Raw genomic sequence first — 20,115 nt, 5'->3', positions numbered from 1 at the left:
CTAGAAATTAACCTGCAGTATAATTGCCCTACATAGGTCTTTTATAGAAACATTCCATTCCTTTTGAGAATTGTGTACGAATTCCCTCCCTTTTTCCACATGTAAACGTACAGTATATTAAAGGCAGAACATTGTTATTAGTATGATAATGATAATGAATGGCTTCATGCCAAGTGTTTGTGTAAATGGACAAAAGAGGGAGTATTTGAGATCTACAGTAGTACCTCGGTACTCGTTGTTAATTGGTTCTGGGAGGCACAATGACTACCAAAAATGACGAATAGCAAACTATGTTTTCCCATAAGGAACAATGTAGCGAGTCACAAGACAGCTGACACTGTCAAGTTCTAGCTTGTGCATTGAGTACCAGACAAACAATGAGTACCGGGCAAAATGTTTGTGACAAAATGCATTGAGTATCAAATTCAACAAGTTTCCAAGCAGTTGAGAACCAGTAGCAGAAATTTTGAGTAGTTCAGAGAACCAGTAAATACCACCTCTGACTGCCCCTGCCCCCATCTATTCTCTGCCTCCTGAGTCGCAGCTGATTGGGAGGAAATGGGAATTTTGCAGTAATCTTCCCCTGGAGTGGGGTGGGAATGGAGATTTTACAGTATCCTTCCCCTGCCACACCCACCAAGCCATTCCATGCCCACCAAGCCACACCCACAGAACCGGTAGCAAAAAAATTTGATATCCCACCACTGACTCAAACTTAGTCTGGGCAGCTACTGTACACTTGAGTTGGTCAGGGATATTCCAATATGTGAATGGATGTAGTTTTTAATTTTTAAACTAGACAATCTGTGCCCTATTGGATCATCATTTCAGAGATATTTCCTTACCAGATTCCTCAATGATATCTACAATGACAGAGCTTCTAATGTACTGTCTTTTCTTGAAAAGTTGAGATAAATTCAGAACTACAGTATATCTGCCTTGAAAAGAGCCCACGTTGAACTGTATAGCACAATCAAACATCAACACACGAAATGTTTTGTAATATTTTGTATTATGTAATAAATTGTCTCACAATAATGTTGATATCAGAAAATGCTTTATAAAATTTGTCAAATTTCAATTCCATGGGAATCTTGCATTTTGGATGCATTCTATAAGTTAACCCATTTGAAGTATCTTGGTCCAAAGGTTTTGCCCTATGGTGCATTCTTTTGCCAAGTTAAAGGTTACAGGAATCAGTGTTTTAGTAGAATATAGATTAAACAGTGAAAGTGGTAAACCTGCATGTTTTAACACTGCTGAATCAGTGCATAAAAGTGGGGGGGGGCAAGCACTGAATGTGTTTTCTGGTCCTTAGCATCACTCTTCCAGCTTCAATTTCTCCACAAAGTGCCAAGATGGGGAAAGAAGGAGTAAGGTTACCACTTGAGTGACTGAAAGGTTTATCTTTTTATCACAGGAAATACCTCCTCAGAAACCTTGATGAAGATAAACAGGGGTCAGTCTCTGTGTTTAGACAGAAAAGGTCCAAGTTCATCTACCTTTATTAAAAGAAATGAAGGGCAAAGAACTAAAGTGGATGCAGTGTAACTGGGGGAAAAAAAAATCTTAGAAAAGTTTCCCTTGATTGTACAAGGCTCACATAACCCACTATCTCAACTGTAATGGCCTGCCCTACCTTGACCTTTTCTTGCCATTTTGTTTCCCAGTCCAGCAGGCTTCCATTTTGAATTTGGGCTCTTCTGCAGCATCAATTCAGCATCAGTGTCAATTGCTCTATTTCAGTTTGTGTCTAAGTGAACCCCTTCTGCTACCTCCTGGGATGTTGTGCACTTTTTAGCACCATTATGTAAACGTTTCTGAGAACAGGCTTCCCTCAGCACATTTTTAAGACTCAGCATTGCAACTTTCTGCCCAATTCCCTTCAGCTGTTACTTGCTTTCTTCCTCCTTCCCACCCATCACTGAAGTATACCTTTTTTTTTTTTAACACGAACCAGACGTTTTCCCTCTTCAATTCAGCACAGCGCAAGCTATAAAGCTCTTTTATTTCAGGAGCCTTAAAGAGACTCGATTGCAATTCGTGTTCTTTAAATGGATGTTTATTTATTAACGTTGCCCTAGCTGGTACTTTACAGCCATGGCTGCGGCCTCTGAAGGGAGCTATTTAAGAGGCATTTTGCAGCATGTTATAATAAAAGTTTAATCAGCTACCAACCCCCAATTTCTTTATGTATGTAGGGGTAGAGGAGGAGCAAGGTGCATGACAAAGCAAGGAAAAAAGACACGAAGCACAGCTTGCACACAAGACCGTGGAGAGTCATTTGAACACATACACACACATCTATGCATTAAGTAGTGGCATTCACAGCTTGAAAATGACATTGAAATCAATATTAGTGACAAGGGAGGGGGCTACTCTCTTTCTCCACTTCTTTCTTAAGTACAATTAATTATTCAAATAAATCCCAACTAAAGAAATGGGCAGCCTTGGTCAATCCAGTGATTGCTGAATGACACTCCCAACATTCCTCCTATCAGCAAGCTGGTTGAGATTATTTGGCATCATCTGCAGGATGCTTGTACTCCATTCTTGATAGGGGCACCGTTGCAAGAAGCCAGAGCAGAGTTTATTCTTACTGCTCTTCTTCACATTTTAAGATTAAGGGCAAGATTTAAGGATTCAAAGAGCAAAGTTCAAGATCATCACTTTTTGGCTGAACATCTGATAGCAAGGCTGATCATCAAGACCTAGCATAACCTTCTGGAAGACACATAGGTCTCCTTGAATTCTTGTAGCTTAGTCTATTTTTCAAAAAAGCAATATCTCATATGCTATGATTTATCTTTGACTCAGCCTTTCACACATCCTGCTCTCATTCTCTGTAACAGCTGGACATCCTCAAGCAGCTTTGGGTTATCAGGAGGGTAACACTGTACCCTGATTTGTAGATGACAGCTTAAGTTTAAATTAAGACTTCTATCTCTGGAGTTGTGTGTTGCAAGCTGAGTTCAAAGATATAGATGCAATGAAAGGGGTAGCTCTAAAACTGCTGGATAAAGATAGTAATGGAACGGCAGTTTAAACAAACAGTGCTCATATTTTTACCACTCTGTTGAGATATATTTGAATTATATTCAAATGAGGGTAATGATTTCTACATTTGTGTTGCTACATATAAATGAACATGAGCATATTTTCATGAAGTTGCATCTCCATGTTCTATTCCTCCCTCTTCATACTGACCTTACCTCTCCAAATTGTTGACTGGAAAATGAGGCTCAAGTCTCCAGAGAAAATTTAGGGCACCTAATACACAAACAAATGTGTGTTTGCACACATAAGTAGGAAATCAATGCAATTTGCAATTTCCAAATGTCCCAGACAAGTTCTGGAGAGAATATTGGCACATGCAAGGAAGAATTGAGGACCTTAACTATGAATCCTTCTGGATGATGTAAACCTCCATCCATGAGTTTGGAATCTTTGCTTTCACTAAAAGCTCATTAACTATGAATCCTTCTGGATGATGTAAACAAGACTTGCATTCTTCACTTGAGCTATTTTTTTAAGGATCAGTGGTCTGAGCCAAACTTGTTGGTTTATCTATGAAAAGGGCATTTTCCTTCCTTATCCATCTCCCTTCCAAGTATTTCAATCTCAGTCAAGGTCAGAGAGTCACTCTACAACCCGAGCCTCCTGGGCTCTAGGGGAAATTTATAGTTATGTTGTTCTGCATCATCACATGGAAAGCTTTTCTCACTGGTCCCCGACACAAACTGCCTTTGTGGCTTTCTATGAGTAGAGATATCTGACATTGGAAAAGATTTATCCTGACCAAGACAATACTAGAAGACAATTCCTTTCCTTGGACTTGATAAACGCTTCCTCCCAAAGTGAAGCGTCTATATATCTGAGATGTAAAGGTCACTGGATGGATTACTCCCTTAAATTGCCCAGCCATGTAATAGATGAGGGAAGGAATAACAGCTGCCTTCTTAAAACCTATATCTTCCCAGATAGTAAAGTCAGCAGTAGCCCTTTCTGTACTCCTACTGTCACAAGAATCAATGACATCCTATCTTTGAAACTCCCTCCCAAGAGATGGGTCAACTCATACCAATTTTTTTAAAGACACAAGCTGAAATCCTTTTAATTGGGTGTTGTAAGTCCCACTAGGTAGAGCAGACTAAAACAATAACTACAACTATATTTAACAGAGACAGGTTATAGTAACAGAACTTTGCCAGCCTGATTGTGCTGTACCTCCTACTCCTCATAGTTCAATGAATTACGGAGATGTCTGCTTCTGAACTTTATCTGATGTTCTGAACTTAAAAATGCTTTAGCTCTTTTTGTATAGACAAAGGTTTCTGCTTATTTCTGTCAAGGTCATCTCCCTGACTCACTACAGACGTTTTAAAGCAGATGTCAGACAGCCACATATCAAGAAGCTTTAAGTTATACTACTGTCCTGGATAATGGGTTGGATTTGGTAGCTTTAATAGCTCCATGAATTTTAGAATACAATAATTCAAGGTATTGATAAAGTAGAATTTGCTATCAGATATGACGGTGACTAATCAACTAAGGTAGATTTTTAAGGAACTACAGCAATCAGTGGAGCATTGACTATCATTGACTACTAGCTTTGATGGTTATGACTATCTAAAGAAACACTTGTAGCAAATCTTACACTTCAATTGCCAGGAAGAACAATATGGAAGCTACTGTTCTTCTGTCCAAGCTTGTGAAGTTGCCAAACATTTCTGTTTGGCTATTATATGACCAAGAAATCAGTGGGACCTCCATACTACCACTATTTTGACTTCCTAATCTTCCATAAAGAAGCCAAACTATTATAGTTTTCAATATGTATAGATCTCTTTCTGTATCCGTGCCTTCAAGAATTTTTGACTCCTGGTGACTCTCTGGACTAGTCCCTGCAGTTTTCCTGGCAAGGGTTTGTTTTTCTTTTTTTAAATTGGTTTGCCTTTGCCTCCTTCTTAGAGCTGAGAGAGAAGGACTGGCCCAAAGTCATCTCCTGGTTTTGTGCCTAAGTTAGGACTAGAACTCACAATCTCCTGGTTTCTAGCCTATTGCCTTACCCACTACTCCAGACTGGCTCTCATAGATCGTTGCCATCCTTGAAATGCAAGAACACCACGAGCCAATCTATACTTCCCTTCTCTCTTTTCAGCAGACTAATAGGGGAATTGAAAGAATTTCATTCAATCAATCCTCTATCTCCTGAGCTATAATTATTCAATCTCCTTAGTCCCATCATTTTTTAAGAATAAAGAAAATGAATTGGTAGCACTTCTAGCCTCCTTCCATATGCTTTTCAGCAAACAGTCTGTTTCTATTTGGCAGTTTGCAACAGCAACAATTAAAAAAAAAACTTAAAAGTTGCTTTACGAGGAATTTCCAGTGATGATTCATGACAAACTAGATGCCCTTAAAGGAGTGGGGATAACATTGTGGCAGAGATCAGGAGTGAAACCTGGCCAGTGAAATCTCTCCAGAAAAATGAGAGATAGTGAGCTTGCCCACTTGTACTCTAGATAGTTGCTCCTCATGAGTAGTCTGAAGGAATTTTTGTGGTCTGCTCATGAGTTGAGCAGCTGGGAATTAAGAAATTTCAATCAAGCTGACAGCCATAATGCAGTTAATATGAACATAAGGGTGTGTGTATGAGCCTCATTTATTAAACACTTTCAGATATAACTGATTTACAGCTAAAGAGAGATTTTCTGAGTAGCAGGATAAAATTTCTACTTGGTGAGTTATTTTTTCTGGTTTGTAATGGAATAAAGAAAAAAAGATTTTAAAAAAATTAAAACTTGGCAAAAAGCTTAACAGGAATCAATGTAAGACTAAACAGATGGGATAGTTATTTTGAAAGATTTTTTTTTTCTGAAAATGCCTTTGAATAAATTGGAATTTAAATAGACAAACAAACTGGACCTTCATGTGACTCTTTTTTGTTTACTATTAAAGTGTGAAGATAATTAGTGGATTCTACAAAACAAAAGATAAAAGTAATATAAGCTAGATTGTGATGCTGACTCTAACTAGGAAGATATTGACTGTGATGCTAACTATAATTAAGGAGTGCTACTTGAGATGAAAATATTAAGGGCATGGAAAAACAAAATAGGGTGAAAGGGAGGGGAAGCTTGCCTTTTTTTTCCCTTTGAAACACCTTCACTTTTGGATTATAATATCATAATGGCAATCATCAGAAAAGTGGCAAAAACAGAAAGGAAGAGAGTATTGCTAAAACAACCTACAGAGAGAGGAATTATTCCAGCTTTGATTCTGAAATTATCTGAGTAACTGGGCAATAAATTAATGGAATCACTTTATTCTAAATTGAAAGTGTTTGAAAAAAAATGGATAAAAGACTTGTCAAAATGAAAGAGGAGATGAAAGAAAAAGGTAAGATTATGGAAAACTGTAACAAGAGTCTGGGGATGTAAAACAAATCAATTGCAAAGTGGAAATTTTCAGAGTAACACAGAAGTTATAGACAGAGAATTGGGAAAAAAAACATAATCCGGCTCTCCTGGAATTAAGAGAGAAGGAACTTAGAGATTTTGAGCAATGCCATAAAATTATATTAGAAGAAAAATATTATTAAAATGTTAGTCCTTTTAAGTTGATAATAATAACTTTATTGTCATTGTACATGTATACACAATATACCCATACAACGAAATTCACTTAACACCCAAAGACCAGGTCCAACACACATAACAATCCCCAAACACACTCCCACCCACCACAATTCCCCACCCCTAAACCACCCAAACATCCACACAACAGACCAAGTAATACTGTCCAACAGTTCACTGATGGTGGCCCTTTAGTTCATTGTTGAGTGCAATTATAGCTCTGGGATAAAAACTATTCAGAAAATGTATAGTGCAAGTTTTAATTGTTCTGTATCTTCTGCCAGAAGGCAACAGTCCAAAAAGATTGTAAGCAGGATGGGAAGAGTCTCTGAGAATATTATGCAACTTTCTCAAACAGTGAAATTCGAAGATGTTGTCCAGGGCTGGAAGCTGGAGCCCGATGATATTCTGGGCAGTTTTAATGATTCTCTGTAGAGCATTTTGTCTGCTACAGAGCTGCTCCCATACCGTGCAAGAATGCTGTATGTCAGGACACTCTCAATGGTTTTGCGATAATAGGACAGAAGTAGATGCTGAGATAGATTTATCTTCCTGAGCATTCTCAGGAAGTACATGAGGATTATACAGAGGCAGAAATATAATTGAAATATAGAATAAATGTTAGATTTTTGAGAATAATGTTCCAGGGAATGTTTTGGTGCACTTTCTCAGGAAGAAGACATAATATCAAATCTTGCAGCAGCATTTTAATACAAGACTGAAAAATGATAATACAGACGTAATTGTTTTTAAAGTAATTCCTAATAGAATTTTACATAAGAGAAAAGGGGGGGAGGGGTTTTGACTGAGAGATTAAAGCAGAAAAAGATTCCATTTCAATAGGACAAATTTGAAATGTGATCTTTTTTTTTTAAATTGTTAAACAGAAGGCATTTCAAATGAATTCTGTTCAGGTAGGGAATTCCTAATAAAATTCAAAGAGCTTGAACTGACGGTTGAGCTCCCCAACATGATGATTGTGGGAGATTTTAATTTCCCGTCAGATGGTGAGACATCTGAGTTGGTTCGGGAGTTCATGGCCTCCATGGCAGCCATGGACCTGACTCAAGTTGTACTGGGCTCAACTCACAGCGGTGGACACAACTCGACCTGATTTTTATCTCTGGGCAATGGATAAATGCTCGGAGTAGGGGGGAACTTTCTATTCAACCCCTGTCATGGACTGACCATTCCCTCCTCAGGCATGACTCTCCATCTGCCAACCCACACTGCTGGGAGGCGGAACTGACTTGTTGGTTCCGCCCCAGGTGCCTGATGGACCCTGATAGGTTCCTGATGGAGCTTGGGACATTTCCCACTGACCTTTCCCGCAATTCGCCAGATGTCTTGGTGGATGCCTGGGAACAGGCTGCCACTGGGGCGCTGGATCGAATCGCCCCTTTGCGGCCTCTCTGCTGACAGGGATCCCAGTTTGCTCCTTGGTTTTCCATGGAGCTACGGAAGATGAAACGTCCTCCTTAAACAACTTTCATCCTGTCTCCAACCTTTGTAGCGAAGGTTGTTGAGACCGTGGTGGCTTACCAATTCTCACAATTCCTGGAGGAAGCTGATTACCTAGACCCGTACCAATCGGGTTTCAGGCACGGCCACAGCACGGAAACAGCATTGGTCGCCCTAGTGAATGATCTCTGGCGGGTCCAGGATGGGGGTTGTTCCTCCATTCTGGTACTACTTGACCTCTCAGAGGCTTTTGATACCATCGACCATGGTATCCTACTGCGATGGCTCCGGGGGTTGGGAGTAGGGGGCACTGTGCTACAGTGGTTCTCCTCTATCTCTCGGGCATCGAGATGACATCGAAACCTGACACGCAGTTTGTTTGGGCGAGGGGTCAGAGATCCTCCCCTAGGCCCCTCACGTGTGGGGTACCACAGGAGTCGGTTCTCTCCCCCCTGCTCTTTAACATCTATATGAAGCCGCTGGGTGAAATCATTCGTAGTTTCGGGGTGAGGTATCATCAGTACGCTGATGATACCCAACTGTATATCTCCACCCCGGACCAACCCAGGGATGCCCTTTCCGTGATGTTTAAGTGCCTGGAGGTGGTACGGGTCTGGATGGATAGAAACAGACTCAGACGCAACCCCTCCAAGACCGAGTGGCTGTGGATCCCGGCATCGCCTGATTTAGTCACCCCATCACTTTTGATGGGAGGGGAGTTACTTACTCCCTCTGAAAAGGCTCGCAATCTTGGCGTCCTCCTTGATTCACAGCTGTCCCTGGTGGATCATCTAATGGCCATGACAAGGGGGGCCTTTGCACAGGTTCACCTAGTGCACCAGTTGTGGTCTTTCCTAGACAGGGATGCCCTCCGTACAGTCACTCAAGCTCTCATTGTAGCTCAGTTGGATTATTGCAATGCCCTCTACATGGGGCTGCCCTTGTGGTGCACCAGGAGGCTCCAGCTGGTCCAGAATGTGGTTGCGCGGGTTGTTATGGGAGCTTCCCATTACTCCCGTGCAACATCTTTCCTGCGCGAGCTGCACTGGCTGCCGGTGGCTTCCAGATCCACTTCAAGGTGCTGGTATTGACCTATAAAGCCCTACATGGCATGGGCCCGGGATACTTGCAGGTCCACCTCCTACCGGCCTCCCACCACCCAGTGTGTTCACATAGAGCCACCCTCCTCCGGGTGCCATTGGCCAGACAATGTCAGCTGGCGACCCCTAGGATGAGGGCATTCTCTGTGGCCCCACCGACCCTCTGGAATGGGTTACCCATCGAGCTCTGGACGGCTCCCGATCTCCGCACTTTCCGTGCTGGCCTGAAGACATGGCTGTTCCAGAAAACTCCCTGATCAACTACGAGGTTTTAATTTTGGGGATTTAAAATTTTCATATTGGTTTTAGGTGTTATTGTTGTTGTTTGTGTGAGCCGCCCGAGTCCTTCGGGAGAAGGGCGGCATATAAATTTTAATAAGAAAGAAAGAAAGAAAGAAAGAAAGAAAGAAAGAAAGAAAGAAAGAAAGAAAGAAAGAAAGAAAGAAAGAAAGAAATAGAAATTAGGAGAGTCAAATGGAGGTGCCATAGATAAAAACTCCAACAGGTCCAACAGGAAACTGATTGGGATGATACTGAACTAGGTACTACAGGTATTGATTTTTCTAAATTTTTAGCTTAATTATTTATTAGAAATGATTAACACGGAATATAAATGAAGTAAATGCTCCTAAAAAAAAAGAGAGAAAAATCATTTGATAAAATGAAAACAAGGTATAATTTGCCTATATGAGACATGTTTTCTTTTTAATGACATTGTTAAGCCCCAGGGAAATCAGGAGGTTCAGGCAGTTCAAATGAGTATAAATATTTATTTTCAAGCTTAAACTCTCTACAAAAATCTGAGTGCTAATGGTCAAGGGAAATGAGCAGGCATTCAAGATGTGCTGGACTTAGATCTCTTGCAGGCACACAGGGACTCATGACTTATGATGTGTTTGACCCCTGCCTCCAGCTCAGCTTGGTCATTTCCTACAGACATAAAATATTTGATTGATAAAAATGTGGGTGAAAAATGTACTTCAATGGCAGATAGAGTTATTCTGCATATGAATACCCAGGTAAAACTAGAACATATACTGACTGGTGAGCATGACAGATTTGTTGGGGTAGAAATTTATTCATTTTATTCGTTCAATTTATATGCTGCTCATCTTGTGGTTCAAGGCAATTCTGAGTGGCTTACAAGATAATGAAAAATACAGATATAAAAACAATTCTAAATATAAAAAATGATTGAAATTGTTAAAGATTTTAAAAGTTAATTTGCACAGGATTAAAACTTTGATATTGGGAATTTATGCCCCAAATGAGGTCCAAGCATGATTTTATAAAGGACTTGTCAAGAAATTAATAGATTTTTCTTATGAAAATTGATGTTTGATAAGAGATTAGAATGGTTTCCCATAATTGGTTAGAACTTGTGAGAAAAATATTAATATCCCCCCAGAGATACGGAGGATCCCGGATCTGCGCACCTTCCGCCGCGCCTTTTTTTTTTTTTTTTAATTTGATTTATATGCCGCCTTAAAGACCTTACTATTTCACCAGGCCGGCCTGGCCTAATTTTCCCCCTCTTTTATAAAAGATTTTTAAAATTTTAAATATCTTTTAGTATTTATATATTCAATTTTAAATTGGTTTTAAAAGTTTGGGGTTTTAAATTTGTCGGGGCCAAAATTATTTAATTTGATTTTATTCTATTTTTTAAATTTTGTATTGTATGTGTTTTTATTGTTTGGCTGTGCACTGCCCTGAGTCCTTTGGGAGAAGGGCGGTATAGAAATCTAATAAATAATAATAATAATAATAATAATAATAATAATAATAATAATAATAATAATAATAATAATAAAGCAAATTACTAAAAAAATATTTGATTTGAAGCTCAATTTAGAACTGCTTAATAAATGGAAACAGAACATAAATTCAGTTCAAGAGAGCTTGATTTAGTAGTTAAGGTGCTGGCCTAAATATCAGGAAATTGGTTAACCTATCATGAGATACTAGAATTTTGTCAAGGGGAATGTAAAATTCTATCAAGAGAAGAACTGGTGGCAGAGGGATACAGTTGTCAATGGTTCTCTGCCAATTATTAGAGAGATTTAAAGTAGACAAAGAATTTATGGTTTTGGACAGTCTAAAACTAGATTTGAAATAGAATACAAATGACGAACATATAATTGCTAAAATGTATAAACACTTGTTGATCTTTGAAACAGAAGAAAAAGGATGCATAAGTAGTCCTCGAGTCGGTTACTATAGGACAGTGATGGCTAACCTTTTTGTTGTCACGTGCCGAAAGCATGCCACACCCATAATGCAATGCGCTTGCACCACCCCCCTGTGTGCCCAGTTCCCCCGTGCATGCGCATGCATCCCCTGTGCCCCCCCACATACGCATGCATCTCCCGCATGCGCCCAACCCTGTGTATGCACAACAGAGACCTGAAAACCAACTGGCTGGCAGGAGGCGAGCGCACATGCGCGGTGGAGCTGAGCTAGGGCAACAGCTCGCGTGCCCGCAGAGCGGGCTCTGCGTGCCACCTGTGTCACGTGTGCCATATGTTCGCCATCACGGTTATAGGAGATAGAGAGTGGTGTGTAATATTCTAAACCATGAATGCAGAAAAATGGAAGGTCTAAGAATAAGACCTAAGTCTTATATCTGGATGGGAGAAATGCAAAAATATGATTGTTGATTTGACTTGGGAGAAGAGGTTAACTAAGAGGTTAACTTCTACAAGGACTGTAGAATAGCAATGAGTCAAGGAGAATTAGTGGCTTTGCTGTGACTTTCAACATCAGAGTTAAGAATATACAAACCCAGTTCCCCCACAAAGAACAACAGAATGGAGGAGTGGATCATGAATGGATGGGGGAACTTGCAAAATAGCAAAATTGACCTGTGTGATCAGGGATAAGACAACAAATACTTTTACAAAAGACTGGAAACCCCTTTTTGCTGAAAAGGAAAAAAATGAATTGGTGATGACAGATTTGGTGATTAAAAAGTATTGAATATGGGAAGAAGAGAACTATGTTGTATCTTTAAAGAGTGAGAAGTAATGAATTCATTTGTAACTGCCCTAAAGAAGATCAGATGTTGTCCCATATATTTTCTTTTTCTGCCTGCACTGTCATTTCTATTTCTTCTTTTATTTCTCTTTACCCTTCAATTTCACACTATATAATTTTATGTTTATCTTTTACCAATGTGAAAATCATTAGAACCAGAAAAACATGAGAAGATTCAGGCCTGGAGCTGACCCAGGTATTACAAAACACTGATGGGAAGAGCCCTACAATCTCCATCCTTTGGCCACAATGGCTGGAAAATTCACAGTAATCATTGTCGCTGTAATCATTGTCGAGCACCATTTTAAAAGAGTTTTTGCAAGGGGATTTTATCAACGTGTTATTTTATTGTGCTTCTCAATCCTGGTGGTCATTTTGGATATTTTAATTTTCTATGGGCCATTAGGGAGACCCTAATGGTTGGACAGCAGACTGTGGAATATAAATACATATAACGCAGGACTATATTCACAAATTACTGAGATCTCAGCAATTGGCAGTACAATATATTTAATGACTCAATGAATAATAAATGCAGCCCGATGAATGGTTTTTTTTTTTTCTCATTCAGCCCTTTTCCCATCTTTCTTCCCTCCTGAAAAAAACAGGAATGGTGAAAGGCAACCATCAACACAAACAGCAAGAGGCATGTAAATTGCATCTAAAGTATAGCCAATGTTTTTGCCAGTGTGCCACAAGTCAGGCCCATGGTATAAAATAGTGCTGGTCTGGTGCATGAAGGCTTGGTAAAGGAGTTAGTGCTTTGACTGAGATGGAGACTGGACAGCAAGGATTTGATAGGATAGAATTAGACCTGAAGCTTATAGTATAGCCAGCTAGGCTTCTGTTCACAAGCTTGAGAACCATTCACCCCAAAGTTTGATGACACAGGACTGAATCCGAGTGACATTCGCACAGTGACTCTTCCCCCTTCGTTCTCCCTCAGTTTCATACACTTTCCCAGATTTCTTCCAGAGTACCTTGCAAAACATTGTGAGCAGACAGGTGTAGAGGAAAATAGAGATGACCTTCAAAAAAATAAGCAGAAACGATTGGGAAAATAAGAACTTAGCCCATGAAAACAGGAAGGCATAAAAAAAGAAAACCATGAACAGTAATAGTATTACAGAGTCTGAAGGGACTTTGGAGGTCTTCTAGTCCACCCCCTGCACAATCAGGAGACCCTATACCTGTATCAGTAATATAAGTTGTGTTATTTCCTAGTATAGTCTACCTGGAATTGACATGGATTGACTGCAAGGGTTACAGTAAAAGGAGGAAATTTGCCCAGGTGATACTGTCTATTTCTTAACAGCAACTGAAACATTTGTTATCCCAATCTTTTAAGCAGCTTAACTATATATCTCAACTCTGAGCCATCCAGGTCAATAGTGTCAATAGAGTGACCCAGTGTCTGATGGCTGTTCAGGTCTGGATGAGAAAGAACAGATACAGGTTTAATCCTGACAACACTGAGAGCTAGTGGCTATTTGGGTTATCTGGATTTACTTCTTCGTAAGTTAGAAAAAAGTGGGATAGGCAGCATCACCACCAGATGAATTAGTAACTGGCTGACAAACCATACTCAATGAGTAGTCCTTATTGGTACTACATCTACATGAAGGGAAGTAAGCAGTGGGGTACCACAAGGTTCCGTCTTAGGCCCAGTACTCTTCAATATCTTCATAAATGACTTAGATGAAGGGAATAGAAGGGGAACTCATCAAATTTGCAGATGACACTAAGCTGGCAGCAATAGCCGACACCTCAGAAGACAAACTCAGGATCCAAGAAGATCTTGATAGACTTGAACAATGGGCCTTATCCAACAAAATGAAATTTAATGTGGAGAAAAGCAAGGTTTTATACCTGGGCAGGAAAAAAAACAAAGGTACAAGCACAAATTTTACAGATCTATCTGTTATATCAGTTCTGCCCACTGCTGGAGTAGGATGGCCTTCAGACAATCACTCATGTATTGTTACCTCATAAATGGAATACTACCATTCATTCTACACGAGGCTGCTCTTAAAGACTACTCAGAAACTACAGCTAGTTCAGAATGCAAATAGTGCAGACCCCGATGGGCATGCCATGATATACCTATGTGTCATCATTCTTTTTGCAAGCTGCGCTGATTGCCAGTTGGCTATCTGGTGTAATTCAAGGTACTGGTTATAACTCAAAAAGACCTTCTTTGCTTAGGGCCTGGTTATCTGTGGGAATACCTATCTCCAGTAATTTTTGCCCACATGGTAACCCCAGCCATTCTGGACATATTTGAGGTCCCTTTAATTTAAAATTTATCTACTGGGACTCAGGACATGGTAGTTGACCTCTGGAATAGCATCCCATGCCTAACCTGCACATACCAGTATCTGTACAACACTGAACCTGAAACTGTTTGGCAAATCTTTAAAAAAATCTGGCTTTATTCCAGGCTTGGAGTTAAGATGGTTGTGCTAATATTGGTTATATTTTAATGAACTGGGTTGTTTATTCTGGATGTACATGTCTTTTTCTTTCCTTTTACTGCTTTCTACCTTTAGAGATATAAGATACCCAGAGTTACTGGGTACCTTAATCTCAATCTTAGTCTCAATCTTTGATCTGATTATTCTAAATGGAGAGCTTGACTTAGCAGTAAACATCATAGAGCTCAGCTGCCAAAACCAAACAGGATTCTCCTATTCTTTCATAAATTCTGCTAAAAGGTATAACTACTATCCTGTCTTTATCTTCCTGAAGTCATTAAAGAAGTGGTTATTTTTTTTAGCCTATTTTCCACAATTCTAGAAATGTTAAAGGGTTCAAAATCTAGCTTTTGCAAATTACAAGTTAGAAAGTTCTAGTGCATAGGATAAGCTTGAAAGGCTTTCATGAAAAGATATAACCCTTCTATTTTCTACAGATGGAAACAAAATGAGGAATATCTCTACAAAAATATCTCCTCCTTGCCCCCCACCCCCTTACCCCAATCTCCACTCTATTCAAATACAGATGGCTTTCGCCTCTTTTCTGCAGGCAATGTGTTTAAAAAGAAAAACACATTTCTGTGTCTGTTAAGACAGCGAAAAATAATAAGTTGCCATTATTACACTGTACTGTAGGTTTTCAGGAGGGGAGAGAAGGCTGACAAGAAAGCTAGGGGTAGATCAGGAGCACACAAATCAAAGGAGAGTACATCATTGCTCAGCGAGAGAACAAAGGAAAGGAAGCAAAATGAGAAAAACAGAAGGTCTCTGGTAGTGTCATCCAGCACAAAGAAAACAGGATCATTCAGAGCACCTTAACTGCAAAAAGTATGGAAAACTTCCTCTCTCAACCTTTTTCTAATGAAGAAGCTAACACTTGCAGACTGAGAAACATAAAGAAAATGAAGAATGTATTTATATTGAATTGGTTTGTTACTCAAAGAGTTTCTAAGCAACGAACAGAGCATTTCTTCTGTTGCCATGTTATTTTATGACTTTGTGAATCTAGAAATATTAGGGCTTATTGTTGCTTTTCCAACATATAAAATCAACATGTAACTCAATGGGGCTGAGTGAATCCCTTGAGTTGGAGCTCTCTCATGCCTCATCTGTCCATCCTTAATAAGTTCATTCTTTCATCTTTCTGCTTAAGTCTGTGAATTCAAACAACAAATAAACAAACAAATGGTCCCTTCAGGTATGTTCATGCATCTTCACATGCATTTCTTCTACAATATACATTTCTATAAGCATTTTCACTAAAACCTATTTTTCTAAGAAATTTTCAATAATTTAAAATTTGAATTTTTTAAAAATAAGAGTGCAGAGAAGCACAACAAAGACGATTAGCGGTCTGGAGGCTAAAACATACTAAGAACAGTTTTTGAGTTGCCACCTGCATTGCAAAATGCAGAAAAGTGTAGATTTTCATATAGGACCAGGAAATGGGGGCTGGGAAGTGTGCACTGCAGTATAACCCAGTTGAAATGTCTCCTCTACATTAATCAAATGAATTATTTGATATGACAGCTACACCCTCTTCTGGAGAAGGAAAACTTTGAATTATCTGGTCTGGCTAGTAACTTCCAAAGATGTTTCAAGTAATATCCAGGTTGCCCATAAGAAGCATTGGGTATATATAGCTCACAGGACTTGCTGTTATGCACCAAGAACTATATATACAGTGACTCTTTTGAAAGAATTTCAAAGGTTTCCAGCTGATATTAGACCAAAAGACACATGTTGATATTTAATGACTGTTTGGAACCTATTCTATATAACCCGATCTTTGTTAAAGGCTCTACTTCTATTGTAAGGTCAGAAGAGGTAATATTTAGGGATAGGACTCCTTTGGTGGTAATTGTCCTCTGCAAATTTATGTCAAGATCTCTCCCTTTGGTCTTCCTAGTAAATATATAAATACTGTAGATATTGCAGTGCCACATGCTGTTGAAGGGGTAAAAGTTAAGTGGCTTTAATAAGATGTTTGTTGCATTGTATACATGCACATATGCATATTAGCTCATCCATCTGCACACATAGGAAGAAATTCTCGATTGGTAATACTTTCATAATTGAAGGAAATTTCTCTCTCTCTCTCTCTCTCTCTCTCTCTCTCTCTCTCTCTCTCTCTCACACACACACACACACACACACACACACACACACACAGCCATTATGCCAACAATATTTAGCTGCCACAGAAGGAAATTCCATTGAACTTCTCAGGTTAACTTCTAGCAGAGATGTACTCAAAGTTCGTCACAACAGACTCATGTGGCACATTAAAAACCAGTAGTCCTAAGCATCTGTAGATACAGGCCACTTTGTGTACTACATGAGAACATATGGAGAGCTTTGTTAAGCACAGGGAAGTGTATCTCTGAAGCAGCATCCAATTTCACACAAAACAAGTCACAGTCAGCCTAGCTATTGCTGTTCCCCATGAGCTGGTATTCAGAGGCAAAGTATTTGTACGCTGGAGATAATACATTGCTATCATGATTGCAAACCATTAGTAAATTTGTTATCTATGATTGACTAATATGCTGCCAAAAGTGCCTATGTTGACGGCGATCGGGTCTTGCAACAATGGGCTCCACAGTTTAACCATGTACAAGTAGTCCTTGTTGAATGACCACTCATTCAGTGACCATTTGACGTTATGATGATGCTCAGTGAGTGGTGGTTACAACTATTCTGGAAATAGCAACTATAGCTGTGATTGGCTTCCAATGACAGTTGCAGTATTTTGCAGTCATATGATCACCACCTGTGACCTTCATTGCAGGCTTCCAACAAACAAGTCAATGGAAAAACTGGCAGGAGGTCATAAATGACAACCACGTGATGTTGCACTTAACAATGGTGTGACATTTGTGACACATTAGTGACATGAAGCACTAGAATTGCTGTTGCTAAGCAGTGTGATCACAGAACATCATGCTTTATGACTATGTTGCTTAGCATCCTGGTCTCAACTACCGTTGTTAAGCAAGGACTATCTGTAATTTGTGGAAAAATGTGTCCTCTTGTCAGTTTTGAATTTCCCACCACTTAAACAGGCTGATGAAATGTTGCCTGATTATTGTATCGCCTGCAGCTTTTCCTCTGATCTCCCAAGGTCATTCTCACGTATCATTACATATCTCTATGAAACTAAAGTTGAAGTAAAACTGGATCTCACTTTCTCTGTGTGAATGTGTGCGGAAATACCTCGAAGAAGGAATGCAAGAGCGCTTACACAAATATTCACTTCTCCTGAAAGAGAAGAGAGGTGGATCAAGAAACTCCAGGTAATTCTGCCTTGATTCTCTTTAGTATAACAGAGAAACTCTATCAGGATTTTTTATTATACCCTGTAACTCGAGTTTCAATAGCCTTTGCTGTGTCTGTTTCTTGTATTGAAAGGCTGCATCTGTCTGTCAGTGCTGAGGACCTTGGTGTTGTGGTCCGCCAGCAGCCTATGGAGCTGGCAGCAGAGTTGGACAGTGAGGAGGCTGGGGAGGAATATGGGCCAGTCCTGGAATCTGGGGAAGGCTCGAACAAGGGTTCTGTGTTGGAGGCAGAGAAAGAGCCATCTGGGAGGTACGTGCTGCCTCTGGAGCCTTCAGAGTTGGACCTCAGCGAGGCAGTGGGATAGGGGGAGCCTGTTCCCAATGCACGCATGTGCAGAGCTGCCAGAAGGCAAGAACAGTTAAAACAAAAGGGACGACTCAGGAGTAGGGCTTGGAGATGATTGGCCCCTCCCATAAGTCTTAAAAGAGAAGTAAAGGCATGTGGGCCTTTGTAGGAAGCAATGTTGTTAATTCTGTGCAGTTTAAAATCTGAAGCTCTGTTTGATTCTGGACTCTGTGTGGCTTTGCCAATTAGGTCTTTGGCAGCGTGTCAAGGGAGATAAAGATGAGTGATTATCAGCCTTATCCCGAAGGACTCTTTACAACTATTTGGGACTCATCTGTGAGTGAACAGAATTCACAGCTGTTAAAATAAAACAGGTTTTTGCGACTACTTGTGTGTTTTACTGACTCAGGAAGCCTAGGTCAGAACACTTGGCAATTTTAGACAGTGGTGGGATTCAAATAATTTAACAACCAGTTCTCTGCTCTAATGATTTCTTCCAACAACCAGTTCACCAAACTGCTCAGAAAGTTAACAACCGGTTCTCTCGAAGTGGTGTGAACTGGCTGAATCCCACCACTGATTTTAGAAGGATACAAGGAATTCTTGGCACTTTCAAGAACTAGAATTATTAGGTTCCTTGAGGAAGTCATGACTACCATCAACAATGCAAAGGTGGAGACAAGCTAGGTAGGTGTGCAGAACAGATTGCTGGAGTCTTGTTTTCCCTCATTTGAGGTCAGTCAAGAGACCAAGGAAATGGCACTCAAACTGTAGAGGTCCATAAGATCCATGCAGGTGTTCTCTAACTAATGACCTCACATATCTATATTAAACTACAACTCTTAAATGTTTCAACTTGAGGATGAGATTCACGGTCCTTTGCACGGTCCTATGGTAGGATGGGATTTTCAAATCTCAATATGGCAACAGAAGGAATTGCGACTTTATCTGAAGTCCTGAAGCTGACAGGGGTTGCCAAATAGCTTCTTGCACACTGAGACAGGCACATCCATTGCATTAGAAAAAGCAAGACTAGGATTATGGAAATAAGATTTTAATTAGATGTTTTGTTTTATAGAGCAACAACAACACTAATTACTTCACCCCTATATTTTGAAGGCATTTTCAAAAGTGCAAACTGACTCCCCTAAACCAAAAAAAGCTATCCAGATTGGTTTACCTATAAGTTATATCATCCCCTGCAAACTAGCTGACTATCATGAGGTTTATAGTAAAAATGAAATGAAATGAGGTATGAATTGGGGAAAGCTGCTATACAGTGTATTTGGAGGGTCAAACAAAAACCATATTGGAGTTTCCCTACAATCATCTCTTGACCTCTGACCTAAGATATCCCCTAGAACTTTTAATGCTCCAAATTATCAGCAATAGATGCCATGACAGATGACTTCCTGTGGGGAAGAGACAGAGTGAGTGTGTCTCTGCTGAACCTACATTTGTCTCAGCAGTTTTCAGCAGTGGTGACCATGATCTCCACTAGAATTATCTCCATGACTATTATGTACTATACACAGAGGTGGTATTCAGCCGGTTCAGACAGGTTTGGGCAAACCGGTAGCTCCGATGATCAGCTGGCCCCGCCTACCTATCCCCGCCCTATCCTGTCCTTTATTTCCTGCTTTCTAGCTCATCTCAATCCCGTGGCACAGCTAATTCCCCCCACTGGTAATGCTGTTACCGTTGCTGATTTGGAAGGCAAGCAGCTGAGCTTCTAAATAGTCCATTTTCAGTGCAAAGTGCGTGCTCACCGAACTGGTTGTT

The 20,115-nt window shown here is 40.0% G+C and overlaps 1 protein-coding gene across 3 annotated transcripts in view; it reads right to left on the bottom strand.

The window, feature by feature from the left end:
* The window catches only part of OLFM2 (olfactomedin 2), a 185,542-nt gene that overhangs the window by 51,191 nt on the left and 114,236 nt on the right, over positions 1 to 20,115 (bottom strand). The window lies entirely within an intron of this gene.

This window comes from Pituophis catenifer, unplaced genomic scaffold, assembly GCF_029215685.1.
Source record: "Pituophis catenifer annectens isolate HBS135680 unplaced genomic scaffold, rPitCat1.0.hap2 SCAF_2, whole genome shotgun sequence".
Lineage (NCBI taxonomy): Eukaryota > Metazoa > Chordata > Lepidosauria > Squamata > Colubridae > Pituophis > Pituophis catenifer.
The sequence above is the reverse complement of the archived record's forward strand: the minus strand, read 5'-3'. Positions and strand labels throughout refer to the sequence as shown.